Here is a 10,360-nt window from a genome sequence, read left to right as displayed (position 1 = left end):
CATGGGGAAAGAATGTTCTCTTCCTCGTTTTATTAATTTAATATCAGCAGCCAGAATGAATCTCTCCTCTCCCTGGCTCCCAGCACACCTTCCCTGCACCTCCCCTGTCTCCCCCTTTCTTTCTTTCTCTCTTTCTTCTTTCTTTCTTTCTTTCTTTCTCTTCCTTCCTCCCTCCCTCTTTCTTCCTTCCTTCCTTCCTCTCCTTCTTTCTTTCTTTTCTTTCCTTCTTTCTTTTAAAATATGGAATGCTTCACGAATTTGTGTGTCATCCTTGCTCAGGGGGCTCGCTAATCTTCTCTGTATTGTTGCTTCTAGGTCTTTCTATTCTTGTTATGGTTATTGGCTCACCCTCCTGTCTCTCCCTCTTGTATGGGAATGCTTTGAGGTCAAGGGCTGTGTCTTGTTCAGCATTTTATTCTTCCTGGGACTTATCATACTGCCTTCCCCTTGGTAAGCACTTAATAGATGCTTGTCGGGCTACATTTTCACCAGGAATTTTTTAAAAACGTTTTAGACAAAGAACATTTCTCTGTGTAAATATATGACTAATGCACTGGAATATTTAATGCACTGGGATTGCCTAAGCACTCTGTGGTTACAGAGTCTTTTTCATCCCTCCCCCCACCCCCCGCAAAGTGGTTAGAACCTATAGGAGAAATCCTAATTATTTAAGCTCATAGATGTCAAGGATAGTGGAAGCAAGGGGCTGTCCAGCTTGGAGATGAAAAACCAGCAGGATGGTTAAACTATAGCTGTTTCACATTTTATCGGCACCACGCTCTAACCAACTGAGCTAACCAGCCAGCCCTGTTTCACATTTTAAAGCAGAGGTTCTGACAAAAATACCTCTATGGGTCAGGCAGGGAGTGTAAATGAGTGAGGGGGAGTGAACCAGTGGCCCAAGGGAGGGTGCTGAAGGCCGTGGAGAGGACAAGACGTGGTGGAGATGCCAGTGAGCTGGTGGCCCCCAGACCCCGCCAAATCTTCTGATTTTCCAGGAGAAGCTGGTTACAAAATTTCATCAGTTAATCTAAAATATATTTAAGACCCGCTGCAGGTCGGGGTGCCTGGGAGGCTCTGTCGGTTAAGCATCTGCCTTCTGCTCAGGTCATGATCTCGGGGTCCTAGGATCGAGCCCCTCCTCAGTGCGGAGTCTGCTTCTCCTTCTCCCCCTCCCCCTGCTCATGCTCTCTCAAATAAATAAAATAAAATAAAATAAAAAAGACCCGTTGCAGGCCAAACCAAACATGTCTGAGGCTGTACTTGAACTATGAACCAGAATTGGCAAGCTCTAACTCGGCAGTTCTCAACAGGGGTATATTTTTGCCTCCCACGGGACGTTTAGCAACATCTGGAGACATTCTTGAGGCCACCAGCATCTGGTGGGTAAAGGCCACGGGTGCTGCTACAGATCCCATGGTGCATGGGAGCCCACAGCAAAGAATGATCTGGCCCAGCAGGTCCGCAGTGTCCCGGCAGAGTCTGGTTCTGTGTGGTTCTTGGGGCTGGGCCAATGTACGTGGCCTCAAAGTAGGGAAAGGCTTAAAGATGAAACCAGCTGGTGGCATCAAGCAGGGGTAGGAGTTGGGGCCAGTAGGTCCTTACAGAAAATGTACAATCCTGTGATTCGATTTCAAAAATAGATTTTGAGGGGCGCCTGGGTGGCTCAGTCGTTAAGCGTCTGCCTTCGGCTCAGGTCATGATCCCAGGGTCCTGGGACCGAGCCCCGCATCGGGCTCCCTGCTCTGCGGGAAGCCTGCTTCTCCCTCTCCTGCTCCCCCTGCTTGTGTTCCCTCTCTCGCTGTGTCTCTCTCTGTCAAATAAATAAATAAAATCTTAAAAAAAAAAAAAAGATTTTGACACTCACGTATTCTCAGCAAGGACTCCAGGTCCAGGGTCTGTGAAATTCAGCCAGTGAAGGTAGGTTCTTAACCCAGTGCTTGAATATGAGCTCCCAAAGCCACTATTTTCCCATCTGTAAAAGGGGGGACATGCGTGGCCCTTTCACCAGGGTGCGGGGAGGATCGTGTCTCTTTGGGAGGAGAACTGACCCCTGCTTCCTTTCTGGAAAATTCTGGAAGGGAGCTGTCTGCTTGAACTGCCGCGCTGAGGACTGCTCCCGCTCCACCGTTCCCAGGAGGGGAGACCCTTCCAGCAGGAATTCCACCTGCTGTCTCTCCCCAGTTCCAATCTGCAGAATCAGCTGCCGCGGGTGGCCTCTGGGAAGGGCTCTGTCAGAGCTTCGCTCTCGAGGCTTCCGAAGCCCAGTCCATCACCTGGCCTCCCCACCGCAATTTCCTCTGAGGGGCCCCATCCCCACGAGGCGTTGGTGGACCCAGCCCGGCGTGAGACCCTTCTCCTTCATCACCATTATTCCCAAGGGAGCTCCACTCTGACCTGCACCCCGGGGCCTTGAGAGCTGGTAAAAAGAGGTGGTGGGTAAGGTCAGCGATTGTGCATGTGGAGAAAGGAAAACCAAGGCGTGCCTCAAAGGCCTTGTGGCTGGAGCCTGGGAGCAGGCCTGGGGCAACAGCTTGAGGGCACAGCTCCCAAGGGCCATCTCTGGGTTGCCATCCTCGGCATGGCCTAGGCTCACATCCTCTGATTTCTGATGCTTTTTCTCCCTTCACTGCTCTCCCACTGAAAAAGGGGCTTGGACCGTTCCTGCAAATAGCCAAACCTGTAGAAGAAACATGGCCCCTGGGCTCCCCCGGGGAACGTGGCGTTACCCGGGCCCGCCCCATCCTCAGCTGCACTGTCCTCAGAGTCCATGGGAGCCGTCCAGGCCAGCCCCGGCCCCCTTGTCCAGTCTTCCAAGCCCCCACGGCCTGACCATTCATTTGTTCTCAGATGTCTCCTCTCCTCGGCTGCCTCTCTGGGCGTCCGAACAGTCCGAAGTGTTCCTGGTCTCAAGGCCATCTGTCACCCTGACAGTCTGTCACCCTGAGCTATAAGGCCTGAGCAGGGCCCTGCCCAGCCCCCCAGAGGTCTCCTCCTGCTGGGAATGTTGTCAGGGGGGACGTGGCTGCCAACTAGCCCAGACGAGGGGGACGTGGCCAGGCTGGCCAGGAGGTCCGGCCTTTGACAAGGCTCTCGATGACCAGCCTGAATGAAGAGGCACTGGCTTCCTGATGTTCCCCCCCACACCCCAGAGAGCCCCAGGAAACATCCTCCATAATGGAGGCCCCAGGGCCGTCGGGGAGGAGGCTAAGGGGCACCTAGACCTGCCATCCCAGGACCAAGTCAGGACAGGGCGGCACCAGGACTTATCCTCCTGCAGGGAATGGATATGCCACAGTCACTGCCCTGCCGTGAGCCCTTCCAAGGTGTGGTGGCAGCAGCTAGGCCCAGTGCCCGCCTGAGCCCTCGGGGAGGCACAGGGTGGGCCCAGCAGCTGCCAGAGGCAGGCAGCCCCCGACAGCTCTTCTGGAGAGTTCACTGGCCTGCACCTCTAAGGAGCCCGCAGCTTCCTCGGAGGGAGGGTGAGAGAGAGCCTGAGGCCTCGAGTCAGCCCCTGGCCAGTGGAGCAGGCTGAATGGGGGGCCGCGAACATGTCCAGCAAACTCAGAGCCCGTGGGCTCCTGCAGACGTTTCCTGGTCCAGCCTGGCCAAACCCGGAGAGCCTTTCTGCTCAGCAGGGGACACCCTGGCAGGAGCCGACGCAGCCCACAGTGGCAACCAGTCCTGAAAGTTATAGGTCTCCTGAGCTTCAGAACCACATGGAGGGGCTTCTGAGAGGCCCCCTTGCTGGGGTAAGTCCCGGGAGCGCCCCAGGGGATGCCAAGCACAAAGGAGTGGGGAGGACAGTATTTGGGCGTGCCTCCGGCTCGCTGGGACCGCCAGCGTCTGCGTGCTTGCCCACTCCCTGTGATGTGGTGAGGCATGGGGGGCGGAGAGGGGGAAAGCGTGCATGCTCTGTAGCCAGGCTGCTGCGGTCTCCCCGTTCTTCGGCTGTGTGGCTTTGGGCAAGGCGCTAACCTCTCTGTGCCTCAGTTTCCTGATCAGGCAAATGGGGGTGAGAATAGCTGGGGCCGTTGAGGGGTAAGGGAGGAAACGTAAAGCCTTGAGCGCAGGGCCCTGCACACAGCATGCGCTCAGGACGTGTAAGTCATTCTCGTGGTTACCCTGGCAGCTATTCAGGCAAATCAGAACAGCCAAACTGCAGGGCTCCCAGGCCCAGGCAGAGGGGATGCTTGCTCGTTCCAGGAAAGTACAGAAGGCCTTCAGCCACAGCTCAGACATCTCTGGGGGTGCTGGGCGATGATAAGATCCTGCAGTGTGAGATGTCTTCCCCTGGGCTTCCGGGGCCACAACCCTAGGTCTCTCAAGGACCCCATGAGAGGAGAATGGGGAGCATTGCTGCTTTGTTTTCATGACTCACTACTCTTTGCCTCTGGTTCCCATGGCAGCAGCTGGTAGCCCGCTGGCCTGGGCAGCTAAGGTGACCCCCGTTGACCTCCGGGGACACCAGTGCTCCCAGAAGCCCAGCTGTGGCCTGAGTGGGAGCAGCACTGGGTGCTTCCCTGGAAGGGGGGCACCCCCGCCCCCTCTGGGCCGGCCCATTGCTGAAAGTGGGATTTGAATCGCAGCCAAGGAGAGGCGGCCGTGGGCAACGCCCGGAATGCGAAACAAATAAATAAATAAATAATCAGGGTTGTCTCGGCTGATAAACGGTCTCTACCTCTAGGACGACTTCTCCCCGCTGCCTGCCCCCCCTCCTTCCTCCTTCTCCGGGCAGATCCATCCCAGGCAAAAGCTTAATAGCCCCATTTAAGGCTTTTCCTTTTCACCACGGAATTGAGCTGCTCCTGCCATTACGAGGTTTTCAGCTTCTCTCTGAAATCAAATTACTGACTCCATTTAATTTTTTAAAAGCTCGGATGATTTCCCTTCTTGAATCGGAGTCGTGACTCCAAGGCCAACCCCCCCACCCCCCGCCCGCCCTGCCAGGCGGCTCCCCTGCGGGCAGCCGCTGCCCAGGGACGGCGGCCCCCATGCCAAGGCAAGCCTGACACCTACAGGGGAAGCCAGCAGGAGGAGGCCCGAGGCCGTGGTGGCTGCCCAGGGCACCTGGCTGGGTGGCCCAGCCTGGGGGAAGAAAGAAGGACTGACCTCCCCTAGGCTGGGATCACCTCACAGGAGCCCATGGTTTCCAGGCTAGAAGATCATGTTCCTAGGCCGGTGGGGAAGGGGGCTAGAGCCCAGGGCTGATGTTGTGGGCTCACTGCTGCCTGGTTCTCCAGACCCCCAGTTGCCTTCTCAGAGTGCATATCACGGCCCCCGTCACTTGACAAATGTTTATGGAGTGCGTTCTCTGTGCCAGACGCTGTTGCAGCTCTGGGAAGGGAACCGTAAATTGGACAGAGAAAGTCCCTCGTGTGGGAGCGAAAGTTCTAGTGGGCACACGTGTGTGTGAATGTGTGGGTATGTGTGACGGGGGGTTGGAGATGGACAATAAAGCCACACGTGGACAACTTCAGATGGCTCCAAGTGCTCTGAAGAGACCCAAACACACAACCTGGATGGGGCGTAGGTTGGGGCGGGATGGTCACGGCAATCCCTCTGAAGGGGAAACCAGGAAAGAGTGGGGGGTGGGGTGGGGTGGGGTGGTGGTGGAGAGGGGCATCCAGACAGAGGGACAGCAAGTGCAAGGGATCTGAGGAGGTTTGGAGGGACAGAAAGAAGGCAATGGAAGCTGGTGGAGTGAACAGGAGGGAGCGGGCACGTGGGAGCCCAGATTTTATTCTGGCTCCAAAAAGCTTGCTGGAAAGTGGACATCAGAGGGCAGGAACAGCTGAAAGGGGATGGGGGAGGGAGGCCCTGGCTGAGAGAGGCCAACCCACCCCCCAGGAAGATGACTTAAAGGGCTCCTCTCGAGGTGCCACTCCCACCCTCTGTCCAGATGACTCAGTGAAGGTGGCCGCAGGTGATGTGTGAGACATGTCACCATGCTGGCCTATAGTCTCTGTGTCTCTGTTCCCTGCCCCGCCTCTGCCCCATCTCCCTCCTCCCCTTCTCCATCTTTGCCGAACCACCCAGCTTTGGGACCTCGAGGACCAGGCCACCCCCACCCGCCCCGCCATGCAGCCAAGAGAGTCCTTTAAAGCGGGGCTGACCCTTTACCAAGTCCTCCGCATGTTTAACCACCCCGCGCCCTTGGAGACGAGACAAAGGGAAGGGAGTTAATGAAATCTCCAGCCTTTACCTGGCGTAAATGGCTCTTCCCCCAGCAGGCAGCGAGCGGCAAGGCTACGCGGATCTGGGCACTTGGCCCAGCTCAGCGGACGGCGCAGCTGCAACCAACCACTTTACTCCTCTTCTCTCCCCTTGCTCCACTCCACACTGACTCAAACCCCGGGACAAGCTGCGTTTCATGAGAAAGTGCTCAGGCTTCTGGGGAGTCTCGTTTTCCCTCAATACAAGACAGCCCCAGATCCATGAGTGACCAGGGCTCTGGGTCTCCCAGGGCCTGGGTCGCACCTGTGCCCAATCCCAGGGCGGCGTGGGCACGGGCACAAGTGTTCTCCCTGCTTGGGGGGCCTCCACTCGTCCTGTTGAGACTTTCCAGGTCTGGCTATCATTTCTTTACGGCTGATGTGTCTGTGATCAGTGAGATCCTGGCAAGGAGTGGCTCTTCCCCTCCAGGTCAGCATTCTGCGGGGCAGGATCTCAGACAATCTGGGATTTGGGGTGGGTTAGACATTGCGTGACTCCCTCCCCCCCAGCAGCTTGGATCCCCATCTTTTTCACCCCATCAGGGTCTGTGATGCATTTACTATCCTGTTTTGTTACACGGAGCAGCCATGGGCCAGTTTCCCTTTTGGGTTTTCCTCCCTGACCAACAAAGCCAATTTTCATGCCTTGTGACATCCAGGCTCATTGTTGTTCCCTCATCGAAGGTCTTGAATACCCAGATTTTAGACGCTCCCACGGCAGACTTGTACGACAACGTGCTCTTCCAGCTTTAGCAGCAAGTCTCCGCTGGGTATTTGAATATTACTTACACTGGAATTGGAGTCATCAACCTCGTCATCCTCCAAATTACTGCATAGCCAGTAAGGGCTTTTTCTGGGTGTCCTGTCCAAGCCGTGTGACCTTGAGCAAGTCAGTTCAATCTCTCTGGGCTTCTGTTTCAGGAACAGGCTGAAACAGGGAACAGGAGTGGATGGCCAGGCAACTTCCACTCCTGGGGAGACAAGTCAAGAGTCTCCCGTGTAGGTCTGCAGGCACCCCGCACCCCCGAGAGTCCATCTTCAGAGACTCCAGCCCAGCCTAGCCCCGGGCCACTGCCTGACCTCTCTGCTGCTCACAGGTCTTGTCTCTGGCAGTGGGGGCCGCCAGAGACACAGGCCAAGCCAGTGGGGGGACAAGATGGGATGATATGGACAGATTCTCACTACCCTGTAGCTGGCCAGAGCTCACCCTTATCTTGCCCCAAAGGTGACCCCCCACCGGCTTCTCATTCCTCTCCCAAGGTCCAGGCTGAGGTGCCCTACATCCCAGATCTCAAAGCCCTCAAAACAATGATTCTCAAAGTGGGGTCCCCAGACCAGCAGCATCAGCATCACCTAAGAAATTGGTTAAAAAAAAAAAAAATGGGATGGTCTCCATCCCAGACCTACAGATCCCAAAACACAGAGGATGGAGACCGGTAATCTGTGTTTTAACAAGCCCTCCAGGTGAATCTGATGCACACAGAAGCTGAGGACCACTCACTGCTTGGGAAAATCTGTGTCAGCTCCCCCTGCCCCCACCCCAAGTCAGAGAATTCCTCTGCCTCCATAATAATAGCAGTACTTGACATTTCTACAGCTTCTAAGTGCTCAGTGCATCTAGCTCCATCTCTCTGAGGAAGAGAGGAACTGCTCTTCCTATTTTATGGATGAGGAAACTGAGGCTCAGGACTTTACCAAAGTTCACACAGCTAATAGGTGGCAGAACCGGGGCTCAAACACTGGCCTCTTCACTCCAAGGCAAGGGCTCTCTGCTGGACACCTTGGGTTTCCATGGCTCCTCAGACCAAAGGAATAAGCACAAGTCCATCAGCTAGAGAGGAAATTCCCCCTTCCAGCCCCATCTCCCCAATTTCCAGTTGCAATCCCAGGAGAGAGCATCCGGGAAACATAAATTTTGCCTGGCGGCTGAGAGCTCTGAAAGGAGTCACACGTCAGGGAGATGGGACTTTATTTCTCAATGAAATAGCCTTTTTATGGTTGGAATAAAAGTGCCAGCGGGAGCCTAATGCCAGGAAGTAGCAGGCACATTTGATAAACTCCTTCAGCCAGGGGTGGGGCAGCCGGGGAGGGGACAGCTGGAGAACGGTCCCCATGTTTCGTTTCCAGATGCGTGGTTCGCTTCAGGTTAGAGCCTGGAAGATCCGGGGTCCTTCTCGTGAACCCCGCAGCTGGAGAAGGGTCGGCCCTGGACCACGCGAGTTCCTTCGCTCCGCAGCCGGGTCCTGGGAGCGGGGCTGCAGTGTGGAGAGCGGGCGGCAGGGGGCAGCATAACCCACCGTTCCAGCTAGGGCGAGGGCGGGGGCGGGGGCCGGGCGGGGGGCGCCGCGGGCAGGGGGTCTCCGAGGCTCAGGGGGTCAGCTCTAACCCACAACCTGGGACTTCTCCCTCCTCCCTTCAGCCCTTCCCACCCCCAACCCCTTCGCAGCCAGGACTGTTTGTCGTCCTTATTCTTGCTGCAGCCTCTGCTAATCTAAATCATCATGGGGTGGGGGTCATGGGGTGGGGTCTTCTCCATCCCCTTGCCTACCCTCTGGCCAGTTTCTCCAAACTTCTCCGGGCTTGACTTTGGACCCGATTAACCCTTTAGCTTCCTTCTGAGGGGTCTCTTGAGGGGGCTCAGAATGCGTGTGTGTGTTTGTGTGTGTGTGTGTGTGTGTGTGTGTCTGGTGGGTGAGGGACCACAGCCGTCATGGTCACCGGGCGCAGGAGAAAACCCTGAAGGACAAAGAAAAGTGAGGAAGCCTCTTCCTTTGAGCATGTGTGTGATTGGCAGGTTTACGGCCTCAGGAAGGTGCGTGGTATTCTGCACAATCAAGTCATTTTTAAAAATAATCTTCCTGCTTAAGTCGTACACGCTGCTAATTGCATTTTAATAAGTCTCTTAAAATCTTGCCATATTTTTTAATATCCTAATATTAGGTAAGTGATTGCGGGGGACACTGGAGGGCACAGGGAGTTTATATAATGGAGGAGGGTGGTAATGAAGATGGGGGTGGGGGTGGCCACCAAGTGGCCTGTGGTGTGTGTCTGTGTGTGTATGGGTGTGTGTGTGATAAGGGGTGACTGTTTGTCCATAAGGGAGTATATATGATGGGTGTGTGAGTGTGCGTGGCCATAGCCTAAGCTTTCCCTCTGACCTAGCCCACCCTACCTTCTTTTTCCCAGGATGAGGGTCCTGAGCCCAGACAGGAGATGGGACTTGGCCAAGGCCATGTAGCAAGAGGGAGACCGATGAGGGGGGGATCTCCAGCCTCAGGCTTGTGAGAGCAGACTGAGAACCACCTTGTGCCCTCCTGATCACAGCATCCTTGCACACACATTGCTTGTTCTACTTTTCCCCTGCTTGGTGACGTGGGGAGGGAAAAGGTGCAGAGTTCCCAAGGGTAGCTCCTTGGGTGTCCCCTGGAGAATAAGGGCAGAGCTGAGACTTGAATTGCAGTCACAGCCCCGGTGCCTGGGGGAGGCTCTTAACCAGGACTGACCCGGAGTCTGAGCTGGGGTCCAAGGGTCCAGGGCCAGGGACACGGTGTCGGGAGCAGCAGGGGAGACTGGCAGAGGCAGGGAAGTAGGACGGTAGGTGACTGTGGTCTGTTCGACTCCCGACCCCTCTGTAACTGTAGGGCGGGGTCCCAAGGCCAAGGGCAACAGGGCACCTTCTTCTCAGAGCTCCCCGAGGGGTCAGAAGTCTGGGGAGGGCGCTGTGAGGTTGTCAGGCCTTGGACCTTGTGAGCGCTGGACTTCTGGAGGCCCCCCAAGACCCCACTGGTCCTGGCCTTCCTCCTCCTCCTCCTTTCTACACGCCCCTGGCCGGGTGGGAGGCACATGTTGAGCGAACTTCTGAACAGGAAGTCAGCATCCAGGTCGTCCCAAGTCCCTTTTCATGTGGTTTCTTTAATCCCCCGGGCTGGGTTTCAGAAGGGTTTTACAGTTTCAGTTTTACAAAGCTACGCTCCCTTTAATGTTGGCGTTTTTCAGGAGGTGGGGGGAGAGCAGCTTCAGTCAAAACATGTGTGTTTTACATCAGCCAGCTGCGGACCGCACGGCCCGGGGAGGGGAGGCGGCAATGTGGCCTCCAGGCTCTGCGGCACTGAGAGGGTGCAGACGGCTGGCCGCTGGGGCCAGCC

General features: G+C 56.0%; 1 non-coding gene across 1 annotated transcript; it reads right to left on the bottom strand.

Moving 5' to 3' along the window:
• Nucleotides 1-234: 234 nt before the first annotated feature.
• LOC115941647 (U6 spliceosomal RNA) lies at nt 235-339 on the bottom strand. Its single transcript, XR_004076386.1, has one exon. It is a non-coding gene; the product is annotated as a U6 spliceosomal RNA (small nuclear RNA).
• Between the last annotated feature and the right edge of the window lie 10,021 nt (nt 340-10,360).

This window comes from Leptonychotes weddellii, chromosome 4 (assembly GCF_054177405.1).
Source record: "Leptonychotes weddellii isolate Sample4059 chromosome 4, ASM5417740v2, whole genome shotgun sequence".
Classification (NCBI taxonomy): domain Eukaryota; kingdom Metazoa; phylum Chordata; class Mammalia; order Carnivora; family Phocidae; genus Leptonychotes; species Leptonychotes weddellii.
This window is presented reverse-complemented; position numbering and strand designations above follow the sequence as displayed.